The following is an 18,625-nucleotide window of genomic DNA, read 5'->3' as shown; positions in this document are numbered from 1 at the left end:
GCTTCACAGATATTACACTCATTGCTGTATGTACAGCCTGTATCTGACCTTGTTTCATCAGTAACAGTGGTGTGGTGCTGCCTGCAACAGTTCTGTTGTTTAAGATACAAACAGCCTCTGGAAGGTGGTCTACCCAACCATGGAAGGAGCCTCCTCCTGATCTCTGGAGCTGTTCCTTTAGCAGCCCATTTATCCGTTCTACCAAGCCAGCTCCCTGGGGATGATAAGGGAGGTGCCACATCCACGTAATTCCTCGTAATTCCTCACTCTTCTGCCCACTGCTGCACTGCTTTATTTTTGAAATGTGAACCGTTATCTGATTGTATTTCAATAGGGGTGCCATAGTACAACTCAATGGTATTCAAACACCGAATAGTTGTAAAAGCATTACTATAGCGGCTGGAATGACGACAGCCAGCCCAGAACAGGTGTCTACTGCTACACAGGCATATCACTGTCATCGATGTTCCTTCAATGGGCCGATATAATCAAGTTGCCAGACTTCCGCCCAACGTGGTTCCTCGCTTGATCTGCCCCAATGGTTGAGATAATACTCTCTGTTCCTTCAGCATCCGGCAAACAGAGCACTGATCAGTGACTTGCTGCACTAACGCTTGGCTCAATAGCAGACCTCACACTTTTCCCCATGCAATGGTAGCACTTCGCTCTGCGTGGCCAGCTTTATCATGAGCCCACTTTGCTAATGCCTCTTCCTCCCGGGCTGTGATGGTGAGGTGGTGGATGCAAACTGATTGGTCACTCCATTTTGCTGTTTCTGTGGACTCTTTAGTGTGGGTGTCCACGTGAAGCACCCAAACATCTCGTTCTTGTAATAACTGCCATATATGTTCCCAATACTCTTTCTCCACACTTCTTTGGTTGCAATAAGCCATCGGTCTTGCTGCCACTTACCTAGCCAATTGACCAGACCTTGTGCCACTGCCCATGAGTCAGTGTATAAGTAACAAATGTGATTTATGGGCATATCGTCAATAGCATGCTGTGCGGCCACCCCACTGACTATTATCCTGTGCTGCTCTTCTCTGTGGTCACCAGTGATACTGCCAAGGGGTCCTTGGAAAGTAACAAACATGACTACAGAGCTCTGGATGTGAAAGTAGGGGATATGGAAGCCCAACTGGTTTTCCCCTCCACCCTGCCAATGAGAGGGAAGGATGTGAGAAGGAGCTGGCAAATGCTGCAAGTCAACAATTGGCTGTGCAGCTGGTGCTGGCAACAAGGTTTTGACTTCTCGGACCACAGGATCCTGGTCAAAGATTAATATCTGCTTGGGAAAGATTAAATACACCTCCTCAAGCAGGGTACAAGCATCTTTGTCAATAAGCTACCTGACCTGGTAAGGAGAGCTTTAAACTAGGAAAAATGGAGGAAGGGGAGACTTATAGGGACCACAAAATCAGCAAAATAGGGCTCAAACAGTGGAGGTGTCTCAAGTATTTCCACGCACACAAGGAATTACCCACAAGACAATGGTATGGGGAAACCACTTGTGCCTCTTCTGGAAAATTAGCACATCTGCTGGGTGCCTCTTTAAAGTGCCTGTGCAGAAATGCACACAGCATGGGGAAAGAACAGGAGAAATTAGATATCTGTGTACAGTTGCAGAACTATGATCTCACTGGAATTAGGGAGACATGGTGGGATAGCTGACACGGCTGGAATGCTGCAATGGATGGATACAGGCCATTCAGGAAGCATAAGTCAGGAAGGTGAGGAGAGAGAGTCACTCTGTCTGTGAGAGAAGTGGAATACATGAAATTTTGCCAAGGGGTGGACAATGGACTGACTGAGAGCTTATGGGTAAGGATTAAGGGGCAGACTAATATGGGTGACATTGTTGTATGTGTTTGCTTCAAGGCAGAAGCAGGGACAGAAAAGCTCAGAGCAATATTGGGAAATTGTCTGAGTAGGCAGAGATGGCATTAGTGAGGCCAAGGCCCATCTGGAATTTAATCTGGTCAGGCATGTCAAGCCCAACAAGACTTTTATAAATACATGGGTAGCAAAAGGAAGACTGAATGGGATAGAGGCCCTGGTGACAAAAGACACTGAATAGGCAGAGATACTGAATGACTTCTTTGCCTCCCTCTTTACTGATAAGAATGCCCTTCAGCATTCCCAGGCCCTGGAGACCCACAGGAGCATCTGGAGAAAGGAATACTTTCCCTTGGTAGAGGTAGATTGAGTTAGGGATCACTTAAGCAAACTAGACATACACAAGTCCATGGGTCCTGATGGGAAACAGCCATGAGTGTTGAGGCGGGTGGTACACGTCATTGTTAGGCCATTCTCCATCACCTCTGAGAGGACAAAGCAATCAGAAGAGGTGCCTGAGGACTGGGAGAAAGCAAATGTCACTCTAGTCTTCAAAATGGACAAGAAAGAGGGCCTAGGAAACTACAGGCCAGTCCCTCCCTCATATCAGTCCCTGCAAAAGTGATGGAGCAACTAATCCAGGATATTATTTCCAAGAACATGAAGGATAAGAAAGTGACTGGGAGTAGTCATTATGGATTCACCCAGGGGATATCACCCTTAATCAGTTTGTAGCCTTCTATGATGGACTGACTGGCTGAGTAGATGAGGTGTGAGTAGTGAATGTTGTCTACCATGACTTCAGCAAGGCTTTTAACAATGTCTCCCATAATAGCCTTACAGAGCTCAGGAAGTGTGGGATAGATGGGAAAAGGTGGATTGAGAACTGGCTGAACTGCCAGGCTCATAAGGTTGTGATCAGTGGTGCAAAGTCTAGTTGGAGACCTTTAGTTGGTGCTGTACCCACTGGCACCAACCCTGTTCAACTTTCATGATCTGGATAAAGGGGCAGAGGGCAAGTGTGCAGATAGTACAAAACAGGGAAGAATGATTGGTGGACCAAGGGTCTGCGCTGCCGTTCACAGGGACCTGAACAGACTGCAGAGATTGGCACAGAGGACCCTCATGAAGTTCAGCAAAGGCAAGTGCAGATTCCTGCACCCAGAGAGGAAAACGCTCTTTCACCAGTACAGGCTGGAGGCTGATCTGCTGAAAAGCAGCTTTGCAGAGAAGGTGCTGGGCATGCTGAGGGAAAACAAGCTGACCATGTGCCAATAATATGCCCTTGTGGCAAAGGTGGCCAACAGCACTGCGGGCTGCATGAGAAAGAGTTGGTTGAGAAAGAGTAGGTTGAGAGATTTCATCCTTCCCCTCAATCTGAATTGGTGAGGCTGCATCCGGATGGCTGCATCTAGTGCTGGGCTCCCCAGTATGAGAGAGGTGTGGAACTACTGGAGTGAGTTTAGTGGAGGACCACATAGAAGATTAAGGGGCCGGAGCATCTGTCATATGAGGAGAAGCTGTGAGAGCTGGGCCTGTTTAGCCTGGAGAAGAGAAGGCTCAAGAGGATCTTATCAATGTGTAGAAGTATCTGAAGGGAGGGTGTCGAGAAGAAGGAGTAGCCAGGCTCTTCTCAGTGGTGCCCAGCAATAGGATGAGAGGCAGTGGGCGCAAAATGAAATGCAGGGAATTCTGTCTGAACATGAGGAAAAACGTCTTTACTGTGCGGGTGCCTGAGCACTAGAATAGGTTACGCTGAGGTTGTGGAGTCTCAGTCCCTGGAGATATTCAAAAGCCAGTGGGATAAGGTCCTGGGCAATGTGCTGTGGGTGACCCTGCTTGAGCAAGAGGGCTGGACAAGATGCTCTCCAGAATTCCATTCCAGCCTCAACCATTTTGTGATTCTGTGACTCAGTAGTTGGAAAAGAAGCCAGCACACCTCTAGGAAATTTTGGAACCAGTGAATTACATGGTCTTGCAAATGTGTTTGAGGTTTGGTTGCTTGTTTGCTTGCCTTTTTTTGGGGGGGGGAGGGCATTTTGTTTTGTTTTGTTTCTCTTACCATTTCTTACACCTGGATAACTTATCAAGGTTAATGTACTTTTCATAGTTATGGTTAACTATGTCTCAAGCAGTAGATAATTATGTTGTAAGATCTCTTCTACTAACTACTAAATCTTCAATAAAAATTCAAGACTGATAGATGTTTCATGTTTATGCTCTTTTCTCTGTGAAGATAGGAGAGTTGGCTTCATCTTTCACAGAATTTCATATGATTTAAGCACAATTCCTAGACAGTAACATGAGAATCAAGTGCTACAGTGAATATTTGTAGCTTTGGGTTACAGTCAAGTCTTGCTTTAAAAAATAAAAGAGAAAAAGTTCTGGGTTAGAGCAAAATGCTCCAGTACGTCATGGGTCACCACAAAAATCTATGATCTGCAATATTTTAGTTAGAAGACATTCACAGCAAGCTACCTCTTCTTAATTTATCCAGAATTTTTTTTGCACACTCAAGGAAATATTCCTCCCTTTCTTTGCAGTAATAGGACTACAGTGCTAAGGCTTCAGCATCTCCAAAGGATTAGTCTTGTTGCCATTGCTAGTGTTAGAGTAGAAGGTCCACATTAACAACAACAACAAAACAGAAGAAAAGAAAAAAAAAAAGAAAAAAGGAAAAAGAAACTTATCTATTCTTGACATGGTAATAGGATGTCACTATTCTAAGATAAAAGGAAAAGGTCTAAGTAGCCAAACACATACCCTATATCTGGCAAGATTTCCCTTCCTTTCCTTCTGCAAAAACTATGCCAACAGGCACAGGTAGCTCACAAAAGCTAGGGAACCACCCAAGTTTCCTCAGTAGCTGTGTAATATGAACAACAAATCTCCATTTCTTCAGCATTTGGTGGCAACAGCTGGCCCTCTGCTCTCTCGTTGTCACTTGTATCCAATACTCCAGTCTCCATTGTAACTGCAAGTTCAAACCAGTGATGTTTCTGCTGCAGTTTTCTTTACTTCCTGACCAGGACAGAGAAAGAAGTTCAAAGAAGTATATAAAAAAAATGTACTTATCAGTGTCTTTTTTTCATTGTTGTAAAGGATGATGATTCCTAGAGGTGAAGCATCCAAATGAAGTTAATATGCCTGCAAAACTACAGTATAGATTTTTCTTCTTTTCTTCACAATTACTTCAGGTGAATGTCTCTGCTTTCAGGCATGCATGCATGCATGCATTAGGTTGTACTTAAAAAGAAATATGTCCGATTTACAAGAATTTAGAATTGGTATGAAAATAAGTCTGTCATCATTGTATCATCCATCATTTATGTGCCCTTGGCAGTTTTGTTTAGTCATATGTCAAAACTAAGTGAACCAGAAGTAAACTAAGCTGAATGAAAAACAAATTGGAATGAAGGGGGTGGGGGGGAAAGAAGATGAAGAAGAGCTCAGAGAAACTGAATTCTTGTTCCAGGATAAAATGTTTCAGTGTCATTTCACTGTTTCTAATTTGACTTTTTTTTTCTTTTATGTTTTATCTATCTACATTTGCCTTTGAAATATTCTAAAAATATATAGGTCACAGTACCATCCATAGTCTCACTATAATAGTAGTTAACATCAGTGATTGTTGATACATTGAACCTATCCACTACAAAACTTAATACCCAAGCTGATCTTTCAAAGTATCATGGTATGTAATTAAAGGAAATAAAACATAAAAGTTATTTCTCTCTCACATTGTGTGAGTGTGTGGTGAAGGTTTTCACAGTGCAGAAGAAACGTTTTCCTCAAAACCTTTTTTTGTTTCTAGCATTACCAAAATTCTTACTCAGTAGAAATTGTGAGGAGAAATCCTCTGTAGCTCTCAGCATTTATGTAACCATCCTTGATGTCAGATTACCAGATCTTTTTATTTCCGTTTTTCTTCTTGAAAGAATGTGAAATTCCGTAAGAATTGGTGTGAACATGAAACCGCACAGCTTTCAGTTAAGGAAAACTATCTTTTGCTTCCTAATCAGGTATTGTGAAGTGTCTTACGATTATCAGGATGCATTTCTTGCATTACTTTTGCTTCTTATGCATTTATTTGTAAATAGCTCTTCTCAGTGTTTAGCTTCATCAGACTGAACTTTCAGTACCATGCCAATAACTGGCAGAGCACTAGGTGTATCTATCAAAAAAGCACAGAAAATGTTTCAAGCAAAGATATCAGTGAAATATGAGTAGGGTGGAGGGCAGTGGCTTCCACATATACCATCGCCATTTTATCGATGATATTCTCCTAAGCCACAGAAAAAAATGTTGACTAGAAAGTCTGCATTCATACCACCAAAGTTACTTGTTCCATTGACATGGTTTAAAACCTGTTTTTCCGACTACTTTGTTATAGACTTTATATTTAACCTCTTAGTGTTATAACTGAACTTGAATTTAAATAGGTACTGTCATCTGTACCTACAAAATGGAAAAAGTTTTCAGGTGCAACAAAGTGTGATGGAGTCACTTATGAAATCCAGTGCTTAAGAAAGCCTGGGCATTTCTGGCATATAGACTGTGACATACTTCTTACATAGGATAAGATACAACTCTTTAAGTAACACTCCAAACATTAACTGACTCGATCAGCATTCCGTAATAGTGTTGTAAGCAACAGAGACATAGCTGAAGATGTAAATACATCTTTCTTTTATTAGTATAGGTACCAACAATAGATATAAAACATTATTCATCTTTTTGATTATTACCAATATTGATAATTTTAACTTATCACCTGGCATTGGTGGTTCAATGGGAGAATTCCCACCCGCCATGTGGGAATCCAGGGTTCGACTCCGAGCCAGTGCAGCTCTGCTTTTTAGTGGACAATGAGGTGGACTGAGAACTGTCTGAAAGGCAGAGCTCAGAGGGCTGTCATCAGCAGTATAGAGTCTAGTTGGAGGCCTGTGGCTAGTGGAGTTCCCCAGGGCTCAGTACTGGGTCCAGTCTTGTTCAATTTATTCATCAATGATCTGGATGAAGGGACAGAGAGCCCTTCAACAAATCTGCTGATGCTACCAAGCTGGAAGGAGTGGCTGTGCTACCATTCAGAGAGATCTGGACAGCCTGGAGAGTTGGGTGGAGAGAAACCTTCTGAGGTTCAACAAGCGCAAGTGCAGAGTCCGGCACTTAGGGAGGAATAACCCTAGGCACCAGTACAGGCTGGGGGCTGACCTGCTGGAAAGCATCTCTGCAGAGAAGGACCTGGGAATGCTGGTGGATGATGGGTTGACCATGAGCCAGAAATGTGCACTTGTGGCCAGGAAGGCCAATGGCATCCTTGGGTGGATAGGAAGAGTCTTGCCAGCAGGTTGAGGCAGGTGATCCTGTGCCTCTACTCAGCCCTGAGGAGGCCACATCTGGACATCCGGAGTACAAGAGAGATATGGAGATACTGGAGAGAATCCAGCATAGGGCTACAAAGATGATTAGAGGACTAGCGCATCTCCCCTATCAGAAAATGCTGCAAGAGCTGGGCCTGGAGAAGAGAAGAGGGTGTCAAGGGGATGAGGCTAAACTCTTTTCAGTTGTCCCATGTGATAGGACAAGAGGCAATAGGCACAAAATGAACCACAAGAGGTTCTGTCTGAATATGAGGAAGAACTCCTTTCCTGTGAGAGTGACAGAGAACTGGAACAGGTTGCCCAGTAAGGCTGTGGAGTCTCCTTCTCTGGATATATTCAAAATCCACTTGGATGTGATCCTGTCTAACATGCTGTAGGTGACCCTGCATGAGCAGGGGGTGGGGGGACTAGATGATCTCCAAAGGTCCCTTCCAACCTCAACCATTCTGTGATTCTGTGAATGACCTAGGCACACCACAGCTATCTGGTGATACATGACCCCTAATAGGTGACAAAGTTCCCTTCCTGATCAGTCACCTTGTAAAACTACAAGCGCTCTTCTTACTACCATCTCTTTTATCCTGGCTCCAGCAGTTAATAAGTTGTTTTGTGGGAGCAATTTCAGTGCTACTTTTCACGGTCTCCTCAATGGTTAGGCCAGATGCTCATCACTGAACCCTAACTAAGACAGGTTCTTGGTCAAAGAATGAAACTCTTTAAATCATGTCAGATTGCAAGAAAAAAACCTCTTCTTGGGAGAAAAACTTATCTACCTACTTCTTGCTGTCAGCAGACTTGTATTTGCCTAAGTGCAGCACGGCCCACCACTGCCACTGCCCAGGGGAGCAGGTAACATTGCCAGCCTGCCTCACAAAGACCTGTAATGAAGGGCAGACTTCCTAGTCTGACATCTGCAGTGCTTTTTGCTATAGCATCTCCTGAGCAGCCCCCCTCTTTCTCTTGACCTTAAATGATAAGTGGGGTTATCTTGACAATTAAGGCTCTTTTAAGGAGGTTCAGAGAGTTCGGACAATGGAGTTGATCTGCTCGCACTTTTCTGTGATAAAGTCAGCTGTTATTTGTTGTTGCTGTGAGGCTGCATTTGGCACAGAGGAACAAATTGCTCACGCTGAGAAGAGTTGGGAATGAAGTGAATGGGCTGTAAGGCAGTAATGCTGAAGTCTCTCACTAGCTTCTCTCTTGGCATTGATTTAGAAATTCCAGCAAGCATATATGAATTCATGTAAGCACATACAAGTGTGTATCATTGTAGAAATGTATTGGTGTCCTCAGGATGTTGAGTTAATTAATTAGAGATCTTTTTCTGTGAGCTCTTTATTGATACCCACTGCACAGACAGCTGATGTGTCCTTTTGTTAGTGAAGTAACGAAATAATTGAGGGGCTTACCATATATGAGGAAAGAACAGTCCTTCAAAGCAATACCCGAGGAATTTAAGATTTAGCATGAAAAGTGTAAGAAAAATATATGTAAAGATCTCTTGTAGTAAAGCCAATGGAGAACTAGGAATCAACTTTTAGCTCCTAAATCTGATAGAGATTCTCTAATCAATCTCCGTGTGCCACGTAGTGGCCTCAGCCTTCTCCATTTTATTTCTAACAGGAAAAAAATCATTCCCTGCCTTTCCAACTGTATTGTTTCTCCTACGTACATTTAAAATTACTTGGGACAAAGGCTTGTGTTTACCACATGTCTACACTGTCTAGCAAAATGGGATCCTGGTCTGGATTTGCCCAGCAGACGTTTCCACCATTTTAACAATTCTTTAATTTTTAATTTTTATATTAGTATGCTAGTATGCTTAAAGGAAGTAAATTGTTCTTGTTTTTGATTCTCTTCATTAGTATATTCAAATCCACAGATAATTACATGTAATGATGATGTCCCCTTTTACTTACTGTTTTAATGTTTGCTCCATACACACACACACGTAGCTCATTTATAAATATTCATATATATATATATATATATATATATACAAATAAAAATCATATATAAATATAAAAATACCTAAACAAATATACTCATATTTATATTTTAGGTATATTTAAACATATATTTTACAGATATATGTATATATACAGTTTATAAAACTATGTGATCATGTCAAAATGAAACTAATAGCTTCACATCAGTGATTATTGGTAGGAGATATTTATCTACCGTTCTCTGAGACGGACAAAAACAATATTATTTTTATGTTAATATTTTGTGTAACTGTTGCCAAGTGTCTTTCATACTTATAGGAGAGAAAAACATTGCACTCTGGAGGGTACAAGTAAATAGTTTTGCATATCTTTGTGTCAAGTTATTGTTTCCAAATGTTCTCTGTCTGTAGCTTGGTGCAGTTATTAACAAGAAATAATTATCTGACCAAAAAAAGACACTCTCCAGTACATGGTCAGGACATATTGCGAATTAAATAATATATGGTTTGTAATGAGTCCTCTGAGCAATGGCAAAAATGCTTTGCATTTGGAGCATCAGAAGGGACTTAATTCTGCAATATTAGCATAGCATTGTCAGCTGCTTCTGGCATTCACTTTCTGGGCTATTAGAAAACTGGAGAAAGAGGACAGTCATTTGTTGAGATTAACCCCTTGCAATAGGCCATACAAGGCAAGTCATCCATGCAGGGTCTGATACCATTTTTAAGGCTTAAGGATTTTTCCTGTGTTGCCTTCTGAACAGTAAATTCTGAGCATTGCTTAGAGTATGTGTGTGTGAGTCTAAACTTCAGTGCAGACTACTAGTAGGATAAAAGAGAATAGTGCTTAAAAATCAGCACAGCTCCTTAGCTGAAATATCTGTCTGAGTTGTTAGCTGCATTTCTGTCTCCTACAAACAAATACACAAAAGATATCAACTGAAGTGGAGAGGTATCAGTGGTGATGTTCATATTTCCATTTGATCTGTGTTCAACCAAATGCCTAAAGCAAAGGAGTCTGGTTTGTTTTGTGGATATGATATTTCTTGTGATATTTCACCAGTTTCTACCAATGAGAAACAGTTACGTGTTAGTTCCAATGGGATGCACATATGAGAAGGTGGTTTCATGGTCAACACTTCGGTCTTTTTCTCACCTGCTTCAGATCACTTTTAAATTTCATAAGCAAGACAAGTTCTACAAGTTTTACAGAGTTACCTTGCTTGATCCAAATACTGAAATTTTATTGTGATTTTGCTAAGTCATATTATGACAAGGGGAAATGTTCTTATAAGTTTTTTGTGAAAACAGAAATTAGCTGTAGTAATGGGCAAAATTTACAATTATGCTTGATTTCTTTGGTATATTATAGATTGTAGATGGCTTTGTATTCCTCTAAAGAGAACAGGCATTCAAGTGTCAAAGTAAGCACCAGAAATAAAGTAGCTTTTATGTAAACATCTATTTTTAGTACATAATACAATATTTTTTTTTCCTGGATATTCCTGTTAGCTTTCTTAACAGTGAAGTAATGTCATGTCTCTCTAGTTTAGAAGAAGCTATGTAAAGTTTATTTCCACCCCACACCTCATCTGTTAAATTGTTATTTTTTTCAGTGATATAAAAAATTTCCTGTGTACAATTCAATTTGGTTGCTACATGTAGAAACTATTGTTTAAAGCTTAAGCCATTTAAAACTATTAAAAGAGATAGGTCATGATTATTTTCCATTGTACTTATCAACAATTTTAACAGACTATTGAAAGTGATTAGATAATTTAAACTCTATGGTATTTTGGAGGAGGCCCTGGGTTCAAGGAAATCTTTGAGAGGTTGGACTAGATGATCTTCAGAGGTCCCTTCCATCCTTAATGATTCTGTGATCCTACGACACCTATGCAATTGCCTCTACAGTAGGCTCTGTTTTTCTGGTAATTTGCTGTTAGCATAGTTACTTAAAACAAGAAGCAGTCAGTTATAAAACCAGTAATGTTGGTACTGAAATATAGTTTTTAATACCTAAGTGAGTAGTTTATTTGAGGAGCATAAACTGTAAATTTTTAAGTCTCCATGTGGATTCTGTCTCTCAAAAAGAAAGTTACCATCACTATAGCTGAATCCTTTAGAGATTTCAGCTCTACTGAACTCAAGCCATGTGACTTCCAAATTAAAGCATCTGCTCTTCTAGTCAGATTCAATAAATGCCTTACAGTGGGTTTAGCCTCCAGTGAAATAAGGCATTAACTTCACTTTTACCTGGAGGGTCTCTATGTAGAAAAAACAAAACAAAACAAAATAAAACATTAAATTTGTAGAAGAAACTAAACAAAACAGCAGATTTATTCCTTCAGAAGAATGTTGACATAAATGTGGTCAGACTGTTCCATCAATAAATGATAAAAAATACCAACGAATTCCATTCCTCCATTTATTTTTTGTCAGATTTAAAGTTTCAATAGAAAATAAAACCCAGGAAATATGGTTTTATGTTACTAAAGTTATTAAGTTAAAATATGATTAAATCAATCATTTTCAAAATGTCTCAGAAAATATTCTCGGCACTTTATACATGTATGTAATGAGGGACCTGATAGAAGAGGTCTACTGTCTGGAATATGTAAATGTTCAAGAACAAAACAAAACTGAGAAAGTAGTGGTAGAAAGAAAAACTCCCTGACTTTTAAAAATTGTAGGGAATAAACATAATATATCAAATGTTTACCATCACAATTTAAAGCATAAAACAGCAGCAATACAAGTAGTAAAATACACTAGTTATTACTGACAGCTGACTGATGCTTAAACCTATTAAATTTTGTGGTAGACCAGCATGACTTTTGATTAATAATAAATCTATGCTTTCCAAAGTAACTTTTACATTAAAAAGTTAAATATTAAATCATGATCAGGAGTTACTCTTAAAAGCTACTTAGTTAAACCTCAGTCTAATGAAATCTTAGGAATACTTCAAACCCGCAATGTAATCTCTGCTCAAACCAGCTGACAATGTGCTGTGCTTTGGCACATGTCTAGAGAGGATTTTTGTGCTTTCAATATCAATACAAATAAAAATGTGTCTATGCATAAAAATGGCTAATTTAATTCAGGTAAAGCTAAAAACTGTGTAGTTTAAAGCAACAACTTTCTTACTGCTTACAGGTACATGCTACAGCAAAACAGTACAATTTTTAAAAAGACTTCTAATTAACATATTTTTACATGGTCTTTCTCATACCATAGAAAATCAAATTAAAGAAATCTCAATTCTGACCTAATAAAGTAAATTTACTTTTGGTTTTCTTGCCTAGAACTGCACTGAGATGTTTTTCTGATTTGTAAAACTTTGGTAATGTTGTTTGGATGCTTTAAGAGTGATTGAGCTGAGAAATGCTAAAAGAACTATGTTCCAAAATGTGACTGAGGGCCAGGAAGAATTACTGTAATACCTGTTTAAATTAAAGTTGCTAGTACTATTAAGTCTTCATATGCAACAGTATATTTCTTTAACTTTGTTCAGATAAACCATGGATGTGCTTTGAGCAGATTACCTCTAAAACATAGGAAAGATAAACGTGTTTTCTCAGCTTTTCTGTATTGGAGTTGGAGCTGAACTGTCTTGTGAAGTTGCAAATACACTATTCTTGTTAAGATCACTAAGCAGAACTGGAGTTCAATGTTGTGAGTGTTCTAGCAAAAATCAAGTCAAAAGTTCTTTTTGATGTCAAATCTGGAATAGCTAACTGCAGCTGTCTGAAATTGGTCAATGTAGATCACAATGCTGTAGTTAAAGGCAGGGGGAAATGAATGTGGTCTGATTCTGATGCATGAATAGATTTATTTTCCACCAGTTTACTGGGTTATACAGAGCTCAACAAATGGAAAGTTTGGATATAACTCAAACTTTGTGTATTATAGACAGAAATGTGAAGTCTAGGTTACCAGTATTGAAATCCCTCTTTTAACCATAAAAATACTTAAATTAGAGAAATAATAAACATTCTACTAGTTGTTCTGCTGACTGAGCTCTGTATCACTTTTAAAAATAATACCTATGAAAGGTGAATTCCTAAAAGGATGGAAAGATGAGCATTCAGATCAGACTTTTAGAAAAAGACCTTCAAGTTTTAAAAGTATGTCAGAGGATCCTAGTGACCTTATTTTTCCAGTAACAGCTACCAAGCAGGTAGGGAATGCGTATGTAAAGAAAGAACAGCTAGCTGCATTCTGCAAGGTCTTTCTGATATTGTAGACCTCATACTTTTTAAAAACTATGATAATTTAACATTCAAATGTACAGCAGAACGTATTTCCTCAAAAAGCTAATACTTAAAGCTATAAGACAGATGCATACTTGAACCGATTTTGCTGCTATTATCAAAACTTTGGAAAGGTTCTTTATTTTAGGGAGGACCAACTAAAATATAGAGTCTGTTGAAATTCTGGTATTTACTCTACTGATCTTATTGCAGTGAAGTTTCTTTTCCATAACACATCCTAAAGGATTGTTGTAACCTCTAGAGGGCTTTTTTTTTTTTTTTTTTTTTTTTTTTTTTTTTTTTTGTAAAATATTTGAAGATTGCTTTTAATGTTTTACTACTGTTTGAAATTTTTAGTTGAACTGGATCTACGAAAATTATATTTTCTGTTCCTGTTGAATTTCAATTAGTATCTGCATGTTTTTCTGACCTGTCTCCCTTGGAAAATCTTATATTAAATAAAGAAAAGTAAAAGCTTTTCTACAGCATTTAGCAAATGTTGGAATTAATAGGAACAAACTGTATATGCATTTATTTTAGTGTGTGTTCATTCTTGTGATAAACTTAAGAATAAAATATAAATTAGATAATCTTTACAAGGAAATCTTGTTCTTCAGAAATTAGAGAATTCACACCAGCAAATGCAGACATTTTGATCACCAGCAATTTAACAGTCACTCTAGAGAAGCAGAATCTGAGAAGTATCATCTTGGAATATACAAAAAGGATCAGACCAAAAAATGACTGAAGTTTGATGTTTAAGTCCAGTTACCTTCAAACACTGAAGTTCTCACCAGGGAGAGCTATATCATGTAAATGTGCATTTGAAAGCTTCCTACACCCCTAGTATCAATAAGTTTCACATCAGAGTTGAATGTGTGTTTAGCGGAGCACAGAATTATGTAGTTTAGCATTCCACAGAATAAATACTATGAACCTTGAAATTTGAGGACAGTACCAGAAATAAACTGCTCAGATGCAATTTCAGATAGATTGAAGCTAAACTGAGTCTGCTGGAGGAGCAACCAAACTACAAGGAGATGAATTATCTATGAACACTCTCACAAGGAGAATTGCTTGGGGCAGGAGATTAAATACGGTATAATATAAAATACAATAGCAATTCACAGTACAAATGAAAAGGCTGGTAAGTATTGTTGCACTGGCATGTTCATTTAGTACTTCCCATTAGATAAATACTATTTATTGGCTTGGATTTGACATAATTATTAGCATGTAGCCTAATTCTACTTTTGCACCTTTATTAATCAGGAGTAAATCCACTCAAGTCTAGCAATACACTGTATTTTCTGGTCTCAACAACTAAATTAGAAAAGGAGAGGTATGAATAGGAAAGAAAATGAAAATACTGAATTATTAATTCTTAATAATGAATCCTCTGCCCTGTAAAAGTATGAAACACATGAAAATCTATTTTGTATTCGTTCTCCAAAAAGGGGGATAGGTGTGTACTGCTTATGTAGCACAGTGCTTTGCATCAGAGTTTGCCAGTGAAAAGTTCTGCAAAGTCTGATAAGGACTGTACCTTAGTTCTACAACTAAGAATGTGATTCTTATAGAACATGAGTTATAAGGAACTTGAGACGATGGAAAAATGTATAGAATTGAGATGACATCATTTTAACTGAAGTATTTACCAAATTACTATAAAAATATCAATAAGTGTTCTGTTTTGGAATGGATTTTGATTTTCTTATTATATTACTGCTTCCTTCAAGCTATCAAAATGGTGAAGCCATCTGCATCAGTAAGACTTGGTTTCCCTGTGACTGATGGCATAGGATGATATTGTAAGGGAAAACCTATTACCACACTACCACAGAAAAAAAAATACAAGAACAAATATTAGAAATTGCTATCATTAAGTTTCAGAGATAATATATCATTTGAACAGATAAAGCAGCCAAATTTAGCTAAGCCTTCAGGCAGTCTGCAGACTCTGAAAAAAACTCCTGCCCACTCAAGTGCCCACACAAAGAGATAACACAGACTGCTTTGTAATCACTGCTGTCCTGTACATCATGTGGTAGTCAGAAAATAAATATCCCCAAATACTTTACTAAAAACTCCACAAATAAGTAAACCCCCTAGGAAGATCTAATCTATCTGTTTGTAGACTTTCTTCTCATTTTTTTCCCAGTAAGTTTCAACCTTTTCGGCAAACTGGATATTTCTTTCAGTAGAAGTCTATATTGAGATATACACTCTGTTTTCCACACATTGAAAATTTAAAGCAATAAAATATATCTGTATTTAGGAAAATACCCATGTACTTATTTTTTCATTATTTTACATCTTCTTCCAAAGCATTTTTACTGTTTTTATTTGATTAACTGGGGAAATTAGAGTTTTGGATATTTTTCCCCCTTTCCTAACAGAGTAGATGTTAACTTTCTCACTTTTAAAACTATTGAAATTTAAACAGTCTGCTAGTAAGAGGGCAGCCAGAGATTTTGGATCTCCCTGTAAGACTCTTTTACTACCTTGCAGTAGAGAACACTGGCTATTTATCAATTTTCCTTGGAGTAACTTGATTGGATAGTCTCAAATTGCATCAACATTCAGTTCTCTTGGCCTGCTAACAGCTTGCCAGCTGGGCACATAGTTGCATCTGGAGTCACTACTGGATTTTACAGTCACTTGGCTCTGGATTTGTAAAATAAATAGGTGGTGGCTAACATCTACTTTCAGATTTGGAAGCAGATGATGAATATGCTGAAGTCATGGGATGTGATAGGGCATTTTAAGGAAAGTAGTAGTATGGGACAGTGCCCCCTGCTTAACTTCCCAAATGTTTTAGCAATATATAACTAAGAAATGGTTTGTCTGTGTGAAGCTTATTTCCACTGTTGACTACTGGTGCTTCTAGGGAGCACGTAAATTTTCATGTTCCTTTGTGCTGTTCTTGAAGACAAATTTCCTGACTACCTACACTATCTTTACCTTTAGTCATTCCTGGAGACACCATGAAAATGTCTCATCTAGAGAATGGGGAAGAAAGAACATACCTCAGCTTCAACTGGTACTTCCAGGACCTTTCAGTACCTGTGCACAGGCAGACCTGATTTCTTCATGTGGAACAGCAGGGGTTTCTGAACATGCACGCATCCCCTTGTATATAAGATTCATGCCTGAACCCTTCAGAACAGGCAGACTTCTAGACTTTGGGGCAGGTGGACTTATAGTTCTACCACTGTGGCAAAGGGGCACCTGCTGAAAAGGAAGGTCTCCAGCACTGCAGAGGGATTTTCTGCAGAGGAGGATTATACAGAATCCATGACTGGATTCTGGAACGGTCTCTCTTCAGTCTTAAGCATAGAGCATCTGCCTGGACGAACACATTTTTTTCTGTTTTTTTTTTTTTTTTCCTTCTAATCCACTGGCCTTCTAGCCTAGTACCCCTTCATGAACTCTGTACCTCACTGAAGAGAATCGTTTTGCAGGGGAGGAATAGAGGAGCCAGTGGTCTAAGTGCCAGGTCTTTACCTGTCTTATGCCACATTCAAATGTGCTTAATCATGTCCCTCAGCACCTGCTGCAGTGGCACCTGGCTGTTGTGTACCTGTTGGTTTTCTACAGCTACCAGTCAGTAATCTGTGTGGCCATTACTGTTTTTTTTCCTTCTGACTAGCATCAGAAATGTAAAACTAAATGTGCAAATACACATGTGCACATGGAGAGAAGGAAAACTAAACAGAAAGGTTTTCATCTGTTTCATCTGTGCACTGCACAAAATACGTAATTCAAATTTGCAAGAAAAGAGTAAGCCAGAGTTGTAGTAAATAATGCACTGAATAGCTGTCCAAAGTAAAATAAGTAAGTGAAGAACATCATTCCACTCTTTCAAGCAGGAAGTTTCTTTCAGTAAACCAGTAAAAAGTTCTTGAATCAGATTCATTTCATTTTTTTCTAAAATAGTTAAAGGTAGATATTGGGTCATCATGAAAAGAAACCATTTTTCAAAACAGACAGTGAAACAGAGTTACATGATCTGTCAATTCTTTCAGTATGTCGTTTTGAACAAATGCTTTTACTCTTCCTAATGTAGTAAGCAGCTTTATAAAATTCAAAAGCATATATATGTGTATATATATATATAGGTTTAAAAATCTGAGATATACGCATTTTGATAATAATGAGTCTTGAGTTTGAGGACCTATCATGAATTTAAAATGAAAGGATGAACCTGAAATTCTAAGTGTTTAACACTTCTATGCTAATTTATAATTAGAATCATAAAATGGGTAAGGTTGGAAGGGACCTCTGGAGATCATCTAGTCCAACTCCCCCGTTCAAGCAGGGTCACTTACAGCATGTTAGGCAGGGTTGCATCCAGGTGGGCTTTGAATCTCTCCAGAGAAGGAGACTCCACAGCCTTCCTGGGCAGTGGAGTGCTCCGTCACTCTCACAGGGAAGAAATTTCCCCTCACATTCAGGTGGAACTTCCTATGCTTCAGTTTGTGTCACTTGCCTCTTATTCTGTCACATGGGACAACTGGCAAGAGTTTATCCCCATCCCCTCAACAGCCTCCCTTCAGGTGCTTATACACATTGATAAGATCCCCCCTGTCTTCTCTTCTCTAGGCTAAACAGGCCCAGCTCTCGCAGCCGTTCCTCATAGAGCAGATGCTCCAGCCCTCTGATCATCCTTGTAGCCCTACGCTGGACTCTCTCCAGCAGCTCCATGTCTCTCTTGTCCTGGGGAGCCCACAACTGGACATAGTACTTGAGATGTGGCCTCCCCAGGGCTGAGTAGAGGGGCGGGATCACCTGCCTCCACCTGCTGGCAACACTCTTCCTAATGCACCCCGGGATACCATTGGCCTTCCTGGCCACAAGGGTACCTTGTTGGTTCATTAGGTGTATATAATGCTTGTCTGCAAACATCTATTTTGAATGACAAAACTGCAAACATTCCTCTAAGATAAAAAATACAAAAATGTCAAAAAGTATCGTTAGGTACAGACTGGGTAATGAGAAAGCAAAAAAACATCACCCTTTTCTTAAAAGACAAATACCCTAAATCATCAATTAAATCCATTTATAGTAGCTTTGAGTCTTTTAATGTACAATAGCAAGCCCAGAGACATTTTGTCTAATAACAGGTTATTAGGTGCAACACTTATATTGAATTGCAGTAGTGTTTAGTAATGTTGTCTTCTTTGAGTTACCCTTATACA

This window comes from Rhea pennata, chromosome Z, assembly GCF_028389875.1.
Source record: "Rhea pennata isolate bPtePen1 chromosome Z, bPtePen1.pri, whole genome shotgun sequence".
In the NCBI taxonomy this organism is placed as follows: Eukaryota; Metazoa; Chordata; class Aves; order Rheiformes; family Rheidae; genus Rhea; species Rhea pennata.
The sequence above is the reverse complement of the archived record's forward strand: the minus strand, read 5'-3'. Positions refer to the sequence as shown.